Source organism: Crocodylus porosus, unplaced genomic scaffold, assembly GCF_001723895.1.
Source record: "Crocodylus porosus isolate Cpor-Errol unplaced genomic scaffold, CroPor_comp1, whole genome shotgun sequence".
Lineage (NCBI taxonomy): Eukaryota > Metazoa > Chordata > Crocodylia > Crocodylidae > Crocodylus > Crocodylus porosus.
This window is the reverse complement of record NW_017728886.1, coordinates 38,869,271-38,891,733: the sequence shown is the minus strand read 5'-3', so window position 1 is coordinate 38,891,733 and position 22,463 is coordinate 38,869,271.

Here is a 22,463-nt window from a genome sequence, read left to right as displayed (position 1 = left end):
TTTTTTTCAGTCAGAAAGTAATATTCAAGTCTGGAAAAACATTTGTTCTGTAGGCCAATAAATGAAGTCTTTAGAAGAAATTTAAACGTGTATTAAAAATAAATTAGAAGAGTATATTAAAACATATTTAATGTGTATAACATGACACCTAATGTATAGTCAGATTTTTATTTTGCTCCTTTTTGCGGGGGGGCGCTTCACCTTCGCTGCATTGACTAAGCAGCCTGAAAATGTTTTTAAGTATTCAGCAGAAATCTAGAACTTCTAAATTCCAGTCATAAATTACATTACAAACCCAATCCTACTTCTATTTATATCAAAAACGAAACTCTGATAGGCTTCAGCAAGAACAGGGTCGAGCTCTTCATTTGCACTATTCATCCCTAAGTGAGCAGAGTATAAAATTAATTTGATGTGTTAATTTTCCATTCTACAGTAATATTTATCTTAAATCCCTTCAGGGAGTACAAAGAGTTGAAACAGCAGCTAAGAATTCCTGCTTTATACTAGGCAAGAATCAAAGACATTCATTCATTTAGCAGTATAAAATTGATTGCCTTCACTATCTTCATCCATTCCTGTCTTGTGTGCCTTCAACCTCCAGTTGTCCACATTTAATTGCTGCAGGTCTGACACTACAACATCTACCAACTTTGTTTTGTCTGTCCTAGCGGCCTTCTCCCTTCAGGTACCCTCAGGTGTACTTATTTTAGTGTCCAGATCGCTTCCATTCTTTTGATGTGACCCAAACACTGTAAGCACTTGGACAAAAAGGAGGTGCTTAGGAACAGTTATAGCATGGATTCACCAAGGGCAAGTCACGCCCTACTATCCTGTTTGCCTTCTATGATGAGATGACCATAATGAAATAACAAGAGAAGAGCAGAAGACATAATATACCTTGCCTTTAGCAAGGCTTTTGATATGGTCTCCCATAATATTCTCACAAGCAAGCTAAGGAAGTACAGTTTGGATGAATGGACTATAAGGTGGACAGAAAACTGGCTGGACTGTTAGGTTCAGAGGGTAGCAGTCAATGGCTTGATGTATGGAGTCAATCCTGGGGCTGATTTTGTTCAATATAAATGACAAGGAAGATGGAATGGAGTGCACCCTTAGCAAGTTTGTGGACGATACTAAGCTGGAAGAAAGTGGATATGCTAGAGGATAGGACTAGGATTCAGAGAGACGTAAACAAACTGGAGGATTGGCCCAAAAGAAATGTCATGAGGTTCAATAAGGACAAGGACTGTACTTAGGACACACAAAAAAAAATTGCATGAACTGGTACAGGCTGGAGACCAACTGGCTAAGCAGCAGCAGCTCTGCAGAAAAGGACCTGGGGGTTACAGTGGACACTAAGCTGAACATGAGCCAATGGTGTGGCCTTGTTGCCAAGCAGGCTAATGGCATACTGGGCTGCATTAGTAGGAAGTGATTCTTTGCTTCTATTTGGCACTGGTGAGGCCACAGCTGGAGGACTCTGTCCAGTTTTGGGCCCCCAATACAGAAAGGATGTGGTCAAATTGGAGAGAGTCCAGCAGAGGCCAACAAAAATGGTTAAGGGACTGAAACACATGACTGATGAGGAGAGACCGAGGGAACTGGGCTTATTTAGTCTAGAGAAGGAAAGAAAGTGGGGATTTAATAGCAGCCTTGGACTACCTAAAGGGTGGTTTCAAAGAGGATGGAGCTAGACTGTTCTCAGTGGTGGCCGATCACAAAACAAGCAGCAGTGGTCTCAAATTGCAACAATGGAAGTAGATATCAGGACGAACTTTCTCACTAGGAGGGTAGAAAAACACTGGAATAGGTTACCCAGAGAAGTTGTGGAATCTCCATCCCTGGAGGCTTGAAAGACCTGGGTAAGCAAAGCTTTGGCTGGAATTATATAGCTGGGGATGGTCCTGCTTTAAGCAAAGGGGTTGGACTACATGACTTCCTGAAGTCCCTTCCAACCCTAATTTTCTATGATGCCTGTGTCAAACCAAAGAATAAAAGCTATTATTAGCTACTCTAACTTACTATACCATTTTTTTTTTTATGAGAACCTGAGATCCATATATAAAACTACAGAGGCAAGGGAATAGTCTTTCTACATTGTTTACTGGGTATAAATCCCATCCCTCCATCACAGTGCATAGGAAAAAAGAGTTTCTCTTCTGCACGGTCCTCCACAGCCCACTATAGACCATTCAGAGCATCATGGATATTCTACCAATATTAACAAGTGATTTGAACTAAACTTTTCCCCACATAGCTGAGGACAAACTCTGCTTCCCAAGTTTGCAGCTGCTTTAAAGGTTTCAGCCATGGGAATGAAGAGTCTGTTTCTTTTCTCACTTCCACAACACTCTGTCCTGTCACTATAATCAAACAGAAAAGTAACAAACTTAAGCTACACTTAAGCTGACAGAAATGAACCTCATAGTCTTTCTTCCTTAGTTATAAGTATGCAAAAAGTACTGACAACACTTCACAGGCCTCAGATTGCATAACATAAATAGATGGGTCAAAACAAGGATCCTACAAATTGAGAAGTCAGAGCACCCCTGAGCTAATAGTTAGACAAATGCTTTCTTTTGTTCCCTTTCTCTCATATTCAGACTCGCATACAGATTACTCAGGTACCTCCTCAGAGCATGTCAACCACATCCTAAAGGTGCAAGTGGAAAAGGCTTGCCAGAGCCATCATGGTATAATGGCTCTCTGCTGCAAGAGAAGGCCTTGGTTGGCAGTAGGTTAGAATACTTTAAGGAGAATGACAAATATGGCTGTACCAGGTGGTACACACTGATGCTATGGTTCCCATGGCTCGCTGCAGCTGTAGTCTAGTTTATTAGCTATCTCTAAAGCATGGACAAAAATGTACTGGCGCTCTGTGCCTGAGATTCCATTTCCTAAACAGTTTGTTCCTCTATGAATATTACTTTACAACTTGTGCCTCACTGTGTCACTTCATCCGTGCATTGTTATGCCCCATCTAGTGGCAGATGCCAAGTAACCTTATTTTGAAGACAAAAACTTTGTAACAGTTGCATGTTTGTATATACTTGATTGTCTCTTTTTCCTTCCTCCTCCTCCTCTTTTCTCCTCCTCCTCCTTCCCCCAATTTTCCTTTGGTCCCATGTTCTTCCTTCCCTTCCGTATCCTCTTCCTTGGATAATTCTGCTATTCAGTACTGTACTGGGACTACAACCCAGGGACCTTTCTTCTAAATTAAAAATGGTTAAAAAAATCTGCTCAGACTGCTGCAAACTGTGGCACAGGTCCTCACAGCTTTCTGATATTCAACCGAGAGTCCTCCCTGAATTTCTGGAAGCCAATAACTGAAAGATAAAGACCATTTGCTGTCTGTGTCTTGTAATGCTTCCAGCATGGCAGCATAAACTTGCTTTGAAGTGAAAGTGCAAACAAGCAAGCAAGTAAAAAAGAGGCTTCTGTTGTACATCGAGTTGAGCCCACAGTATCTGGGACACTCCCTGTCACTTGTCAGGTTTGATGGTTTCACTGACTTTTGATTTATTATTCAGAATGACATGTTTCTAATTCATGTCCCCCTAGCAGTAAATTCAGAAGTTCAACTGCAAAAAAAAGAGTGAGGGCTGCATTTCAGAGCTGTGGAAGGCCCCCTGCCCCTGTACAATGAAGTGCTCAATGCATGAGTCCCTGGGTAGTAATATACTGACAGTAGGAAGATAAAGAGAGGAGCATGTAGAAATCAGAGCATTCATTGCTACGGAGACTCTCCAGTTCTACACAAAACGACTGTGATATGCTACTGCAGAACTAAAGCAGTCACAGACCTAAAATTACTCTATGCCCTTAAAGAAAATGTCACTGGTACCACATGAAAAATGAGTGCTTAGCCCTCTATCCTATCAGAAGTGCTGGGCCCCTATATTTGGCCATTCAAATGTAGGATCCCATCTACAGTATCCTGGCTGCTATGTATTCTGTAAAAGAAACAAGCAGATGGGCAAGGTACATAAGATTAGAACTCTGGGGAAGAGAAGCCTAAAATAAGTAAAATAAAATAAAACTGGGGGCGGGGGGAAAAAATCGATTATGTATTTTGATGACATTAGTTGTTATATTTCCAAAAAACATGAAGGTGGCAGTTGTGCCATATAGTAAACAAGTTACTTTCCTAGAACTTTAGCAGGCATAAATGTTAATATAATTAATATCAGCTGAGAAATTGCTAATAAGAAAAAAAAAAGCCCTTCATATTTCCTTTGAAAACTAATCAAGAATTTAAATTTTTAAATTTTTTAACTCTATTCTGCTTTCCCTATTCAAAGTTTCCATTGACTTTAACTGGAGCTTTGTCCTGATGATAAACTATCTTTTGGGGGAAAGTCTCAGTTACAGTATTATGTACTGTAGATGTGTACAGCAGCAACCGGGCACCTGGGCTTGTTACTGCATACAGGGGCAGTGATGACTTCCAGTTGCCATCAAATCAGAATAGCATAGTGGCAGCAAAAGCAAATTTTTTACCCTACCCCCATTGGTACCCAGGGTGGTTGCCCCTGTTACCCCACCCTAATTATTTACTGGATGTGCACTTTATGGAAACAGGCTTCCCACCACTAAGGGTTAAGGTGCTACTCTATTATCTAATGCAGCATCTACCCTAGAGTAACTAACCCTCTGTCTAGTCCAGATCCCAGTATAAGTTGCACTGTTTTATAAAACTGTATAAAATTACACTGAAGTTAACATGTCATGGGTCCAAGACAGGGGTGGGCACAATATGGCCCAGAGGCCAAATCTGGCCCACCAAGAGATTTTGTCCAGCCTGTGGCAGGTCCTTCAGCCCCACCCAGCCCAGGCATAGGGAGCAGTCCAGGCCATGATGCATTAAGCTGGACTTGCTTCTCAGCAGCCCCGGCAGTGGCAGCTCCTTCCAGCTGCCGCTGCCAGTCTCTACCACCACTGCCAGACCCAGCCCGCTGCCCGGGCACTCCAGCCCGCCCACTCTACACTCACTGCTGCGGTTCCAGGCAAAGTGCACAGGAAGTGCATCTTGAAGCAGGACACCACTTCCCACAGCCCTATCTCATCCACCCGGCCTTGCATCCTGCCCCCGCAGGTCCCTGCTTGTCTCCATAGAGACCCCAGGATTGCAGGATGGTGACAGCTTGGAGCCTGAGGCAGAACTGGGATCTGCTCCCTGCATGCCCCTGCCTACAGAACCGATGCGCATCACAGGGGCATACAAGGAGAGGATTGCAGATCTTCCTTGTGTCCCAGCTGCGTGTTGTCAGTGCCCCACAATCCTGATCCCAGCCCTGGCCCTGGCCCCAGCCCCAACTGCCTGTCCCACTCCCAGCTGCCAATCCCCACCCGCCCATGGCCCCATCCCATCCTCCTGGCCACTGCAGGAGTTTTGGTGAGCTGCTGAAGGCAGACAAGTGGTGCAGAGGGGAGCGGGGGCCCAGATAACTGCCCACCCCTGGGCTCCAAGTCTGTCAATTACTATGTGGTAGTTGTAAAGAAATGTAGCTGAGTGCCCCCTCTTGGCCACTCACATATTGCTGTCAGGGGATCTAGCCTCTGAATCCCACAATGTTTTCCTCTTAACCAGGGGTGTCAAACTCACCTGAGGCCCTAAACCAAATTCAGACTGCAGGGGCAACAGGGATAGCCACTGTAGCCACTGCAGTGGCAGCAGGAGCAAGGGGCCCACAGGACACAGCAGTGAGGGGTTAGGGGACAACAAGGGGTCCAGAGACAGTGGGAGGTCTGAGGCTGGGGGTTCACTGGCAGTGACGGTGGGTATAGGGGAGGGATTCAGGGGCAGCGGCGCCAAGGCAAACTAGCCACTGATAGCTATAGCTACCATGACCAGAAGGCCCTGATTTCTGCAGTAGGCCACACTCTCCAAACTCCAGTGGTTACTAGTAGCCTGGCATTCCAGATACAGTGGCTCCACGGGCTGCATTACGCACCCCTGATCTAAAAGCAGCCTGGGCACTACCCTTCAATCCTGCAGCCTCTACCTTTCCGGGGTCTGTACCTTCCATTTAGCACCACCTCCTAAGAGCTCACAACCCAACTGCCTGTCCTCAAAGTCCAGTGATGACTCCTTAAACTGGCACCATAGCTTTGAACCTTTCTTTTCTGGTATCTCAAATGCTACCAGCTTTCTTGGTTACAGTTTAACTTTTCAGCAGGCACTTGAAAGTTATAAGCAAGGAGACAGACTTTGTACTGAGTTTCTAAGCACACCAACTCGTATATTTAAGAAATGAAACAAAAGAACAAAGGTGGGGGAGGAACCTTCCTGAATACAATTTTGTGATCAGGCTTCCCCTGGGAGTCCCTTGGGATGACCATGTTTCTCCTTGTTTCATCATGTTCCAGTACATGGAGCTGCCTGAGCTTGATCTACTGAAAATGGTGAGATAACCAAAGCTTCATCTGCTTTTTCATAAACTCTCAGTCCCTCTGTCATGTTACTTGCTTATTAGCTTCCATTAGGTGTTCAATATAAGCTTCCATTAGGAGTTCACTACCAAGGTGACCTCCCTGCTGACAACCCAATCTTCCTTGAAAGGAGCTCTCTTGTTTTGTAGAGCAATTACCTTTCAATGATACAACACTAAAGACAAAGCCCCTTCGTGGTTAGCCATGAGGCAGTACCCTTCAAGTGATTTAGTCCAAGGTGCAGAATAAAAATAAGACCAGTCTTAGAATCAAAATGGAAATTACTGTCCAATACAGACATATTGTATGTGTCCAATACAGAATTCATAATCTCAAATATAACTTGTTTCCCCCCAATAGATTCCCCACAGTGTCACAGTAATATTGTAATTGTTGGTAAATGATTTAGATATCTGGATGTATGAAAGCACACTAATATGCACACAAGATTACACTTGTCTGTCCGTCTGTCCTTCTGCTCTTTAATACATTTTACTTAGGTCCTTTTCCTTCAACCAGTGCATTCCTTATCTTGGTCATCTCATCTACTCACATACACTCAGCTAATGCAGTTATGCTGAGCAGTCCCAAATCCTGGTTTACCCGCTGTCCAAATCAGAGATAACTTCCTAGCTTATCATCACTTCAACCTCAGAATGCATAATATTGACTTTTTCTTTCCTCTGCTTGTATTGCTGTGAGAAAACCACCATCACCTAAGATAACATCTATAAAACTTTGACTTCTTCCTTTTCTTTTCTCCTCCCCACCATGCCTGGCCTAATACTGACTTTTTTCCCCCCTTCATCGTAACTTCAATAATCCTAATTTCCTCTATCTTCTGCAGCAACATTAGTCCATACTCCAGTAATTTCCCACTCCAATTATTCTCTCTCTCTTTGCTTCTCAACTTTGGCTTCCCCTACTTTTCCAAATAGAATTTAGGCTTCTCTTTACTTTCAAACATTCTACTATTACCCTTCCACAACATCTCTGTCCTTATTTCCTCCTAAAATTATGCCAAATGTATACACTTCACACTACTCCTTCTCTTACCTTAGAGCCAAATAATGCTCTCGTTAAGTACTGCATCCAGACATTCACTGCAAATTATGGGCTGGCTCTGCTGCATCCATGGACTTGTGTAAGTGATAGCAAAACTTAAGATGCTTAAATCATCAGTAGGGATTAGGCAACTTTGATCTTCTGGGCCTTAATATGCACTTACAGGAGGCATCATTTAATTTACAATTAACCTACCAATTAAAATATATTAAGTCTTTTTCTTCTCTTTGGTTATCTTCTGAAATAAACACTTTTGCAAGCCTACTAATAACAACTTCCATATGAGATAATTTGCTCACTGTCCTGTACTTTCAGATTGTAAGCAAGGATCTAGGGGTGCACCGATAGAGATTTTTGGGGCTGATAGCAATAGCCAGTTTTTAAGGAGACATATTGGCTGATACTAATCTGATTTCCGATGCCAGCCTGGAGGTGAGGGAGGAGTGTGGCTGGGGCAATTGTTCCCCAGCTGGGGCAGGACAGGCATGGGATGGAGCCATGGCTCATCCAGTGGACATGGGGAGGGGGGAGGGATGGCTCCCACCACTGCACGCTGCTCATCTGGTGGCTCCCACCGCTGATCCCACCACTCATCCGAGAGGGTATGAGGGGGACATCTTCCCCCAGATTTGCAAGGGGTAGGGCACACTGGGAAAGGCCCCATGCAGCCCCAGCCCTGCCTTCCCCACCCCAACCAGCATCTCCTGGACAAGCAGTATGCAGCGGCAAGAGCCACCTCCCCCCTTCCCCCAACAAGCCATGGTTCCATCCTGCACCCACCCTGCCCTGGCTGGGCAGCGCTTGCCCAGCCCCTGTCCTAGCCCCACTCCTCCCTCACCATAGGGGCATTGAGTTGCCCTCCATGCCCCTTCTCTCCCCCCTCCCCTTCCACCACACCAAACTTACCAACTGCACGCAGCTCTCCAAGCTACAAGGCTTTGCTCTTCACTACCTACATGCTGCGCTGCAGCTGTGTGCACACACGGGCATTTATCAGCCAAATTAATCGGCCACATCAGACCGATTTCCAACATGATAAATTTTCTTTATAACAGTGTTAATCCAATATCAGACCAATGTATCCGTGCACCTCTACAAGGATCATCAGTTGACTATATCCTACCTATTGTTAAGCACTACGTACAGTTATGATGTTGTATGAATAAATAATAACCTCAGAACTTAGAGCTTATTCTGGTCTTAATATGCATGAATAATCAACATGTAGTAGCATCAAACAGAAAATTGACACCTTTATGTTAATTCTGTGAGAACTGAATCCTACAATTTACTGTACAATATGTTGTAATCAGAAGCATAATTTCCAATGAAATTAGTCTGGTGACTAATGCTTGCTTATCTCACCATTATTAGCCAGACAACAAAAATATGAAATATAAACATAGTTAACGAAGTATATAAGATTCTAGAAAAGAATATATAATTTATTTTATACTGCATAAATGAGCATCAGTACTTTTTTATTGTAAGGAGACAGCTCCCAGCAGCTTTAAGTGTTTAATAGTTTTGGTGCATGGAGCCATAATGACTGGATCAGTTATTACTCACATTCAAAGACAATTAGGATCCACATAACTGCTTCAGACAAGTAAAAGGCAAAAACTGTACCTGAACACACCAGATGATTCAAGGTTGGTAATGTTTCTAAATCATTCTTCCTGGCCACAGCCTACTAAACCTTGTTGCTATATTTCTTGCAAACAGGTTGAAATGAAATATTACTTAAATAAAATACATTTAAAAGTGATTACTAGTGAAAATATTCATGGGGGAAATGGTTTTTAATGACCCGACTCTCACAATCCAAATTGTAAAAATACCACACTACAAGCTCCTATATGATCCAGTGCTAATTCTGAAGAGTACTAACAATTTACAAATGTTAAATTAAGCATTACTGACAACTTTCTTTAATTAGAATAATTAGACTTTCTGAAAACAGTTTAACTCAAAAGCACTGCAAAGCCTTGCAAATATCACCTTTTGTGACACTTTCATACACACTAACTAAAAATACTAAAGTTTGAATATGTCAAGGTGATGGTTAGAAAATGATATTTAGAGGTTTGCTTTACGGAACTGGCTTGTAGGTAAAACAGATATACATTAGACCAATGGTCCAGGGGAATGGCAAGGGTTAACTGATTTCTAAAAGTCTATTTGTGACAAAGTTTCCTTCCAGGCCCAGTGTCTGAAGCCAGCAGACACACAGGCTGGGAAACTGCAGACATGTACCACACTTTTCCATAACATGAGATAAGATAGTATTAGATCACAGTACCCACCCCAGAGCCCTTGGGATTTCTGGTTTTGGTAAACAGATCAAATTAGGAGGCCCAGTAAATAACCAAAATTAAGATGTGTGCATGTGATGGGTTTGTTGCAACAAAGGAATACGCTGACAGGACAGAACATGGACAGTATAACAACCACAGGAAAACCAATCAACAATGCCCAGGAATAAAGTCATCAGAGGAGGAAAAGGATACAAAATGAGGGATTTCAGCAAAGGGTCCCCAAGCTGCTGACATGTGACGTTCAAGAAAGAACCTCAAGTGAAGCCTGCATACTGGCCAGGCATACCTTTCTTCTGTGACAGCTCTAGGACTAGTAGATATAGAATTGTGTATTTGCTATCACTGTGTATCAATGAAGTTTGAAGATTATCAAAAGGAGAGGTCCGTGGTCAGTCTGAGGGTTTGGGTCTGCCCAGAACAAGGTATCTGGGTCATAAATCCAGTACCAAAGGTATGGCAGCTCTTGGTTGCAATAAGACTATTGATTATTGTAAAGATGATGCCATGCAAGAACTTAGCAAAACAATCAATGCAGCTAAAGCTAATAACATTAGGTGAGATACATTATAGGACTTTTAGTTTTCAGTAAAACTCTGGATGAATGTTAACCAATTTTTTCTGCTGGACTGCCAAATAAATAATAAATAAATATGTACCATAAAACAGTTACAGCTGCACCTCAAAAAAAATTTAAACTACCAGTCAAGACATAGACACTTGGCCAAATTCTGCTCCAAATTACATCATTCACTACATTATTCTTCCATAGGTAAAATGAAGCATAGAGCAAGGGTAGGCAATGCCTGGTAAGTGTGCCAGAGCATGACACACAAAAGCATTTTGCTTTGCACACAAGCCTCAGGGTAAAAAGGTGCAGAAAGGCCAGATCTGCACTGCCACAACGAAGATTGGGCCCTTCGCAACTCCCCTGCTGTCCACCCTGGTATGTGCACCAACTGCAGGCAACAAGCCAGGCCAGGGCTCCACAGACCCCAGCGCACCTACTTGCAGTCTCCCCACTGCCTGCCATAAGCAACCTGGGCTCTGTGGTGGATAGAAGGGGCCTCCCCAGAGCCCAGACCAGCTGTGGCAGGCAGCTAGGAGGCTGTAAGCAGCTTCTCTGGGGATTGCAGAGCCTTGGCCCAAGGCTCTCACTCACTGCCAGCAGCTGGTGCATGCATGCCTTGGGTCAGATGACAGGTGAACTGCAAGGGGCCTGATCCTTGTTGTAGCAGCACAGCCCCTACCCCTTCAATGCCATCCACCCCAAGGTGTGCATGCACCCACTGCTAGTGATGATCCAGACTAGGGTTGTCTGCCACAGCTAGTCCAGGCCCTGGGAAGGCCCTGCCATCTGCTATGAATCCTGGGCTCCTTGCAGCAGGTGGTGGGGAGGCTGCAAGCAAACAACTGTACCTCTGCATGGATGGCAGGGATGGGGTCCAGGTTGTGCTGCTACAACAAGGACTGGCCTCCTCATGACTCCCCTGCCATATTTCCCTAGCATGCCAACATCTTTCAAGTACAGGTTGTGAGTGTTTTTGGCACTCTGTCCAAAAACATTGTGACCCCTGGAATAGAGTTTCCCTAATAGGAAAGGATATACATATATTCCATCTACAAAGAAGTCACATTTTGTGTTCGCGTATAAACTATAGGTGCAGACAGAAATTACATTTGTCATGTGATCAGCCCCTTAAAAGAGCTCTACAGCCATGCCCTAACAGAAGAGCACAGCTGCAGAGCACTCCGATCACACAACAAATTAACCCTCAATATATGAGGTTCCAAATGAAAGCACTCCAAAGTGGAGCACCTTTATTAACTTACGTCTGCTTCAAGAGCTGGGTTGCTGCAGCCCAGCCCTGCCCCCAGTGTTGCCTCAGGATGGGAGGGGGGGGAGAAGAGAGAGGAGGGTGCTTGAGCTGATGTTTGCACAGCCTGCACTGGAATGGGGGCAAATAGAATGGAGCCTGATGAGGCTAGGAGAAGCTGTAAGTCATAGTTTATCTCCCTGAATTAGCTCCAAACTGGAGCTTGATCCTCTTCCATCCCAGCCCAACAATTAACATCTGTTGGATTGGGAAGATTGGTCTAACATGGCACTTTCTGTGAACTGCCATAAGTTAGACCAGAGAGCTGCACTTCTGTCTGCACCTTGTGTGAGGGGCAAGGATTTCTTAGGGTGATATTTTTTATTGAACCAACTGCACACCTTGATTACATTAAGTTACAGACAAACAGATTTTTGTTCCCAATGGATTGCAATAATCTCTTGTTCTATCTTTTTTTTCTACTCTTCTTTTCCCACTATTCTTCCCTTTCTCCTAAATGTACACTCATGTGTTGACTTACATGTTTGTAAATACTCATCAGGCAAGATACCCATTTTTTCCATGTATCCTTTAAATCCATTTCATAATCACTTGAACTCCACCTGAACTGAGTGATCTCGCTTCATCCCACTTTTATACAGACAGGTTGTCCAGATATATGGGACTGGGTCGTAGACAGGTTTGCCTAGTGGTGAGGCTACTACAGGAGCCAAGAGAATAGTCTAAAATGAGCCAAGTCAGAGTCTGGGAGCCAATTTACCAGACCAAGGGGGAAACCCTATATGCAGTCCAAAACACAGGGTCACGGTTCAGGAGGCTGAGACCAATGCAAAACACAAGCAGGGTCAGGATCTAGGAATCAGATGCCAAGTTATCAGATCCTAGGGAATATCTACAAGCCAAAATCCACAAAAAGCCAGGCAGTGTCAGGAACCAGGAAAGCTGGCAAGCACAGGAACAGAGAGGTTTACCAAAGCAAACCCTAACCAGAACTGTTGGCTGGCCTCAAATACGTTACCACAGGTAGAGCTAAATGGAGAAGATGCTGTCCCAGCAGCCAATCAGGAGGCCCAGATAGTGGCCACCTGGAGTCATTAGCCAGGTTAAGCCAGCTAGTCAAACCCCTATGCAGTTGTGGCCTACTAAGCAAATTAGCCCAGGTTGGGCCACCGGCTAGGACCCTTGACACCAACTTAAATTGACAGAAAGCTATGTTCTCCCCCACTTCTGCAAAAAGTAAGAACTAAAACAAAGGAATATATTTTTTCTTGACAGCTAAATGTGTGGAGAGAACATCCTCACAGGCAGCCTGATTTTCAACATCCATCTTCTGAAAAGGGCAGGATACCAGTTAGGCATAATTGTGCTTATGGTGTGCAAAGATCCATGAAGAAGTCATACATGTGAGTAAAGGGTAAAGCTTTGCTGAATATATTACTAGGAAATTCAGTAAACTTCTGCCCTATTCTCCCAAAACCAGCACAATTGATGACAACTTGTTTGTTGTATCTGATGGTATAATAATCACAGATTTATTTTTCTAATGTATAAAACATGCCTTAGAAACATCTTAGGGTTTATACAAATATAAAACACACCATTTTTCCTCTTATCTGTGTAGAAAAAAAGACATATTTCATAAATATCCTGGAGACAGTCAGACCTCCCTACTCAAGAAAATACTTGAGCAGCATGATGCCCAATGCTCAATATATTTGGCTTCTACCAGTCTAGAAAATGAAATACATTTTAGAGTCAAGAGCCCTTCATGGAAAAAACCTTCGGTGTGCCCCTTGATTTGCATGTTTTGAAGAGAGTTGGACCACACTGAAGTGACAACAAAAGAAGGTGGATCCAGTTGGCTTAATATATTTGGACTTTCAAAAAGCTTTTGACAAAGTCTCACACCAAAGACTTTAAACAAACAAACAAAAAAATTGGTTGCTACAGGATTGAAGGGAAGGTTTTTTCATGGACTGAGAGCTGGTTAAAAGGTAGGAAGCAAAGGGTAGGGCTAAGCGGTCACTTCTCGGGATGGAGAGAGGTCAGAAGTGGGGTACTGCGGGGACCTGTGCTAGGCTCAATTTTATTCAACATTTTCATCAATAATCTGGAAATTGGAGTGCACAGTGAAATCTCCAAATTTGCAGATTATGCCAAATTACTCTGGTTAGTCAGGTCTCAAACTGATGGAAAGAAGCTGCAGAAAGATCTCACCAAAGTGACTGAGTGGGCAAAAAAATGGCAGATGAATCTCAGTGTTGATAAGAGTGAGGTAATGAACTTAAGGAAAAATGGGGGCACCCACTGAAATCAGTATGAGTTAGTTTAAAACTAACTAAAGAAAGAGCTTGTTTATGTAACATTTAATTAACTTATGAAATTCATTGCCACAGGATGTGGTGGCAGGTAGCATAGCCAGGTTCAAAAGGGATTAGACAAATTCATAAATGCTAGATCTATCACCAGCTCTTGAGCAGAACAGTTGGATATATCAATTCAGTTCTCTCCAAGCAGTGGTGCTCAACCCTTTTCAACTAGTAGGCCAGATGAATGGGACACAGCTAATCTGTGGGCCATATCAAGCCTCACATGCCAGGATCATGCCCTGGAACCCAACATTACCCCTTCCTGCTCCAGTGCACGAGGACTGGTCCCCAGGCACCCGACCCTTCCTCCTCCCCCCGTGCACCAGGATTGGTCCCCAGCAGCCTGGCACTACCCCATACCCTCAGGATTGGTCCCTGGGGGCATAGCATTGCCTCTTCCAGCTACAGTACACTGGCATTGGGTCCTGGCACTGCCACCTCCCAGCCTCCCATACTGGAGTTGGGCCCTGGAACCCAACATCATCCCCACCTAGTCCTCTGTGCTGGGATCAGGTACCCAATCCAGCATGCAGGGCCTGGGGCTCCCCATGTGTCCAGAAATTTGGCAAGGAGAGAGCAGTGCCACCTCTCTCCCACCACTAAATTTCCCAACCCATAAGGAGTCCCGGAGGCTAAGCAACACAGGGATATGGGTTGAGCAACCCTCCTCTAAAGTATCTGCTCCTGCCTCTGTTGGAGACAGGCCTACTTGATGGGCCATGAGGTCATGGGCTTAGGCCTAACATGAGAAAATTAATAAGGGAGATCACTGGGTATAGATCAAATGATTTCTTGGGAAAACTAAAAAGAAAACAGGAATGGTAGTAAAGTTATAGGTTAATAACAAGGGAACTGGAAGGGAAAACCAAGCACAGCATACCAGCCAGCATCCAGCACACCCTGAATGAGTCAAGGGAGCCTGTGGATGCCAACCAGTGAAACTGCCTGGAGACATGAGCAGAGGAGTGACAAGAAGACAGCCCTACACTTGCCCAGGGTCCCCCCCAGTCAGAGCCTCCTTCCCAGTATAGATGGCCAGCTTGGCCAAAGTCAGGAGGAGGTTCTGGGATGTGGTGGGGCCATGGACAAGAAACGTGTAACAAAAAAGGTGCAGAGAGAAGTGCAGCCAGAACCTCAGCAGGAAGTTCTGGAGGAGGCAAAAGAGATGCTGCAGCCTGGAAGATCAGGTAGGCATATGGCAAGGTGTCCCTCAGCTGTCAAAAGGAGCAGCTGTTGGGGGTGTCCATAAAGTGTGCCAATAACATGCCCATAGGGATGGCTCCATGGAGAAGCCACCAACTGAGATCCCTAGTGGTTCGTGGGATCAAGGTAGAATATAGACATGTTCACCAGAGATCTTTACCACCAACCTACCCTAGGATGTCTCATTGCTTCTTGTCAGGGTGGGATATAAGTACAAGAAGATGGATTATGTGGAGCACAAACATGTAGAGCTGGTGGCAATGGGCTGTTCAGAGGCAAACCAACATGGTATCCCCCAGCCCGCTAAGATGGTGGGGCAGGGAACACCATGGGGCCTGCCAAGCCAAGGGCCCCATGACAAGCTTCAGGGATCTGGAGGATACCGGGGAGTGGGGACTGTCTTCATGCAGGACCTTACTGATATAAAAGAGAGGGTAGTACCTGGCAAGGCGGCCTCGACCTCTTAGAATAGATGACAGGGCACATACAATGTGGACAGCTGCATGCACCAAGCCAGCTCAGCAGGATCTGCCTACCACTGCTTGGCATAGTTCAGGTGGTCCCCGATATGGGTTAGGCTAGCCAGGACCATTCTCCAATGTGCCTTGAATACCTCTGTCACTGGCATCAGCTTCAGATTTTTCAGCAGGGACTTAGTGAGATCAGCACCCTAAACAACCATGTCTGGGGACCTGGAGGTAGAGACCAGCCTCCAGGCCTTGAGGAGGTCCTCGTAGAAATCCAGCTGCTCCTCCAGGTCCTGCTTGGGTAAACCTTGCAGATAATATGCTGCTGGTCGTATCAGAACCTTCAGAGACAGCGGAGGAAGGTGCAGCTGATCAGGCACCACTGTTGGAGACAGGATTTCTAACACATCAATGAATTTCATGACCCCAGGCACACTAAGGAAATTATAAGCCCCCATTAGTACTGGGGGCCACTAGTGACATGTTACAAATTACTTGGGACAAATAATAATGAAAACAGGGACAGGAGTGGAGGTCAAAAGGTCATAACAAGTGCCATGGGGAGACACCAAGCAGAGTATGCTGGACAGTGCCCAATGGCTCTCAAATGAGTTCAAGGAGCCAGTGGACACTACCCAGTAATACTCTACTTGGAGACGGGAACGAGAAAGGGCAAGAAAAGCAGCCCTGCAGTTCCCGGGGACCCTTCCAGACAGAGCTTCCTTCCTGGTTAGACACACGGCCAGCTTGGCCAGGGCCAGGAGAAGGTTGACCAGGAGATCCAAGGACTTGGTAGGACAGGGACAGAAAGCGCATAAATGAAAAGATGAGAGAAACAGTGCAGCTGGAACCTCAGCAACAGTTTCTGGAGAAGGCAGTGCAGGAGCTGAAACTTGGAGCACTCTAGGTATGCATGCACTGGGGTCTCTCTCTGCTCTCAAAAAGGGGCAGGCGTCAGGTGTCAAAAGGGGCAGATGTCATCTGTTAGCCATGCCAGATACACACCTGTGATGATGGCTCCATTGAGGAGCTACCAGCTGAAGTCCCCAGTGATTCGTAGGATCAAGGTGAAGTACAGACTCATCCACTGAAGACCCATGACCCTACCCTCTCCTAGAGTGTCCCACCACTTGTGGTCTGGATGGGACCCAAGGATGAGATGGTGGATGGTCTGAAGCACAAGCATGTAGACCTGGCAGTAGTGGGTGGTGCAAAAGTCTTCAGGTGAGTGCATGTGAGGGAGTCTTAATGGGTGTGGGGACCCTGCCCCGATGCTGCCTCTCACCCAGGGCTCCTCTGAGGCCTCCACCCAGACGGAGCCTTTGGGTGGGTCAGTGGCATCCAGGCTCCCTGCCTGCAGGGGTTGCCTGGTGGGTACTCAGGGGCCTGGGAGCAGCGGGATGGCCGGGAGTCCCCTCACCTGTCCCACATGTGCCCAGATTGAGGCCCTGGAGGGGCAGGCAAGGGAAATTCAGGCAGAGGTTAGCAGACTGCATGGGATCAGAGCCATTGAGGATGAGACTGACAGGTACTTCCACTCTTTGCAGGATCACTGAAATGACAGGATGGCAACACAAGAAGGATCCGACAGACGGAAGGAAAGACAGTCACCTCTAGTTCTAGATGATGCACAATTAGACCCTGCACTGCTGGAACAACAACTCCTCCAGTGCAGCTGGGGAACTGATTTGGGGCCCTGGCATTGCTGGTAGTGAGTGCAGCAATGGAGGCCGCACCCACCACACCCACAGCTACCACCAAGCAGGCTGCGCAGCAACAGAGCAACCAGAGAAGATGTCAGGTAATCGTAGTAGGCAACTCCCTGCTGAGAGGAACGGAGGGAGACATCTGCCACCCAGATCCCACAGCACTTCTGTCTCCCTGGGGCATGGATCCATGATGTCACAGAGAGGATCCCCAGGCTTGTCCAGCCCACAGATTACTATCCCATGCGAGAACAAATGACATGGCCAGGAGCAATCCAGGACTGCATCACGAGTGACTACAAGGCTCTGGGACCTGGGCTTAAAGAATCAGGGGCTGTTTTTTTTCTGTGCTGCCTGTTGTAAGCCACAGTCCAAGGAGGCAAGAATGCATCAGTTAGGTGAACCAGAGTCTTTGACAGTGGTGCCACTAAGGCAGCTTCGGCTTCTATGACCACGGTGCCCACTTCAAGGACAGGGGACTCCTGGGGAGAGATGGCATCCACCTCATGCAGAAAGTTAAGTCCCTTTTCTTGGCCAGGATGGCCGATCTCTTAATACTTTAAAACTAAGATTGCAGGGGGATTGGGAAACATTAACTGGACCCTACCTGGGGACCAATATACAGGAAAGCTCCACAGACAATGAAACTAAGCAAGCCACTCTTATGGGAGCTAAGAAAATAGCTCCCCTTCAATGCGACAGGCAGCCAGTGACTTCAGTAGAAGGTTTAAGTACCTGTACACCAATGACAGAAGCATGGGGAACAAGCAGGAGGAACTAGCCCTCCTGCTTTCCACTGGGCACTACGATCTAGTAGGGAACCACAGAGACCTGGTGGGACTCCTCTTACGACTACAGCATGTCCATAAAGGGTTACGCTCTTCACAGAGGGGATCGGGTAGGGAAGAGAGGTGGGGGTGTTGCCCTCTATGTAAAGGAGCAGCATACCTCCCTACAGCCTGATGTCGGCCCCAAAGAAGAACAGCTTAAAACTCTCTGGGTCAAGCTCTGGGGAAGGTGCGGTGAGAGAGACCTGACTGTAGGTGTATACTATGGGCCGTCTAACCAAGGAGAGGAACGTGATCTAGTGTTCTCCCATGAACCAACGGAAGCCGCACATGCACAGGACATGGTTGTCATGGGCGACTTCAACTATCCAGACATCTCCTGGGAGGAAATGCTTGGCCAGCTCGGATTGATCACGATCCTTCCTGAACAGCACCGAAGTACTTTGACTCAGGAGGTGCACAGGCCAACTAAAAGCAATGCACTTCTTGACCTGGTCCTGGACAAAGGGTGACCAACTTAAACATAGAGGGGAGCCTAGGTGATGGTGACCATGAACTCATTATGTTCATGGTCTGTTGCAAGGCTGACAAAAGAGATACCAAGCTCAAAGTCTTAGACTTCAAAAATGCAAATTTTAATAAGCTCAGATCGCTAGTAGAGAATGCTCTGAGAGACAAAGCATCACAGGTAAAGGGAGCATGAGAAAAATGGTCGTTCCTTAAGGACACAATCCTTAAGGCTCAGAGAAAATCCATTCCCTTATAAAGAAAAAGTAGCAGAAGGGTCAAAAAACCCTCTTGGCTAAGCAGGGAAATTGCAGCCCTCCTACAGAAAAAGAAAGAGGTGTACAAACAATGGGAGCTTGGGACATCCTCCAAGAAAGACTACTTGACAATGGCTCACACTTGTAGAAACCAGATTAGGCAGGATAAGGCAGAAACAGAACTAAAACTAGCTATAAGAATCAAGAACAAGAAGTCCTTCTTTAGCTACATAAGGAGTAAAAGTAAAACTAATGGGAGTGTGGGGCCGCTGCTCAACGCCTCAGGATACCTGGTCACTACCACTCAGGAAAAAATGGAACTCCTAAATGACTACTTTGCCTCGGTCTTTCATGAGGCCAAGGGGAACAACACTCCAGGCAGAGCACAAAATAAGCAGGACAAGATTGCCACCATTCCCACCATTTCCATAGAATTAGTATACAATCAATTAAAGAAATTAGACACATAAAATCAGCAGGACTGGATGAACTTCACCCAAGAGTGCTGCAAGAGTTGGCCAAAGTAATCGCCGAGTCCCTGGCAAAGGCTTTTCAAAAATCATGGGCCTCTGGAGAAATCCCAGAGTGTTGTGCCCATCTTCAAGAAGAGGAAGCATTAGGAGCCAAGAAACTACAGGCCAATTAGCTTAACATCTATTCCAAGGAAAACCCTAGAAACATTCATCAAAGAGGCTATATGTAACAAACTTGCAGAAGGCATGATACTGAATGAATGGCTTCGTCACAGGCAGGTCTTGTCTGCTGACCAACCTAACTTCTTTCTATGATCAGATAACTCATCATCTGGGCGAGAGAAAAGTAGTTGAAATCATATACCTCAACTTCCAGAAAGCTTTTGACCTGGTATCCCATGAGGTACCAGTCAGAAAACTGAAAGATATCGGGCTCAACTAAGGGACCGTCAATTGGGTGTGAAACTGGTTGTGTGGTAGGATGCATAAAATCCAAATTAATGGATTGGTGTTGTCCTGGTGAGATCTGGGCAGTAGCATACCCCAGAGGTTGGTACTTGGCCTAGTGCTGTTCAACATCTTCATCAGTGACCTGGATGAGGGGGTGAAAAGCCCAGTAGCCAAGTTCCCAGACAATACCAAGATATGGGGTGCACAGACTCCCCCACAGATAGGCTGCAAATACAAGCAGACCTACACAAGCTGGAACGTTGGGGAAAACAGAACCAGATGAGGTTCAACATAGAGAAATGCCAAGTGCTGCATCTGGAAAGGAAGAACGCCCAACACACCTACAGGCTGGGCATCACTAACCTGACCAGCACTACAAATCAAAGGGATCGGGGGATAACAGTAGACCCCAGCATGAATATGAGCCAGCTTGCGACCCAGTAACTGATAGGGCCAATAAAACTCTGTCATGCATTAATTGACGCATCTCCAGTAAAAATCAAAAAAGCAATTCTCCTGCTTTACTCAACATCGGTGCGGCCACAGCTGGAGTACTGCATTCAGTTCTGGGTGCTGCACTTCAACAAGGATGCGCTAAAGCCCGAGAGGGTCCAGAGAAGGGCCACCTGTATGATCAGGGACTTGCATGGCAAGTCATACAAGGAGAGGCTGAGAGATCTCAGGCTCTACAGCCTAATGAAAAGAAAGATGAGAAGGGAACTGATTACAGCTTACCACTATATCAGAGGCATACGTTAGGGGCTCAGTGAACAACTGTTCACCAGGGCGCTCTAGGAGAAAACTAGAAACAACAGCCACAAACTCCTGGAAGATAGTTTCAGGCTGAGCATAAGGAAAAACTTCTTCACAATTCGGGTGTCCAGACTATGGAACAAATGCCCTCTCCTCTCCCCCCCCAAGGTGGTGCAACCACCTACCCTAGAGGTCTTCAAGAGAAAACTGAATGGTCACCTGGCTCGGGTCACCTGACCCCAGATGTCTTCCCTGTACATGCAGAGGGCTGGACCCAATGATCCTTCAAGGTCCCTTCCAGCCCTATGATTCTATGGAAGTAGGCCAGCTTGGTGTCCCATAGCCGGCTAAGATGGTGAGGCAGGGAGTGCCATGGGGCCTACCACAGGGTGGGGGGAAGACGGACATATTGGAACCCTCAAAGGCAGTGGAGGAAGGTGCAGCTGATCAGGCACCACTGTTAGAGACAGGCTACTGGGCTGAATGGACCATTGATATGACCCATTATAGCACTTTTCATGTTCTTATTGACATGTTATGTCCAACATCTCAGCTATCTTCAACTAGAGTTTGGGACGGGAAGGGAAGAGAAGGTCTATCAGGCCAACAGAAACTAAGCTATATAGGACATCATAGATCAAAGGCCACATATGGAACTGCCCTGGGAAGCCAATACTCTTGGAGAACTGACAAGACATAGCTCATTATATTAATACATTAATGCACTTGCTGCACCGCTTGAGTCATTTTCAAGGAAAGTGAAAAAGAGAGCACATCACAAAAATCCAACCTAGAAGCCACAAAGACACAGTTTATTTTACTAAGGATTAATTTGAAGGAAAAGTCGCATCCACTTTGGCCCACAGATCACAATTTGATTTTTAAAGAAGGGAGAAAAACCTTTTCTCTTTAAAGGAAAAACCCAGGAAACCATGGATTTCCCTTTGTAGGCCGGCAGAGTTCCAGCCTATAAGGGGCTGCTGGGGGTAACAGGAGGAAGGCAATCAAAGGCATACACACATACGAATGTGGCTGGCAAGGCAATGTGGTGCAAAGAAGGTCCCATACCTTCCTGCAGGCAAGTCTATGGGGGGGGGGGGGCATTGGTGACAAGTTGTGCCCCCCAAGACTTCTGCGCCCACAGCAGTGCACTGAGCTGCAGCCTGTCCAGATCAGCACCAGCACCAGGCAGAACCCACCTCTATGGCCCGGTGGGCAACACCAGGCACAGGAAGCCAGAAAGGCTCAGTGCTGCTGTCACCAGCACCACAACCAGGAGCACCACATCACCATGACCACCAAGGTAAGGGGCCACAGTAATGGCACAGAATTGTGCCTCCTCCCTCCCCACCTCAAGGCAGCGTGCAAGGGACGCATCACCTTGGCAGTCATAGCGGTGTGGTACTCCCAGCCATGGCAGCACCAAGCCTCCCCTCCCTGATCTGCCACCCTGCACTGGGTCCTGCCTGCTGGGCTGCAGAAGCAGCTCCTGTCTGGAGCTGGTCTAGACAGGATGCAAATGTGTACTCCACTGTGGGCACAGAAATCTGGGGGGGCACAACTTCCCTCTCCCCTCCCCACATCCATTGTTCAAGCCACTGAGGAAGCTATGTACTGAGACATTTTCAGTGGCAGTCCTTTTATTCATGTTGTGTTTTTTAATTTATGCAATAGAAATACACAGTACTAGATGGGCATTTAAAGGTAATGATAAAATAACGTAATATATACATACACACATATACATAAACAAACCCTTTATTATTTATATGTGATACAGGGGTAGCAGTGGACAGTCTTCCTGTGGACTTTCAGAAAGCCTTCGACACTGTCTCTC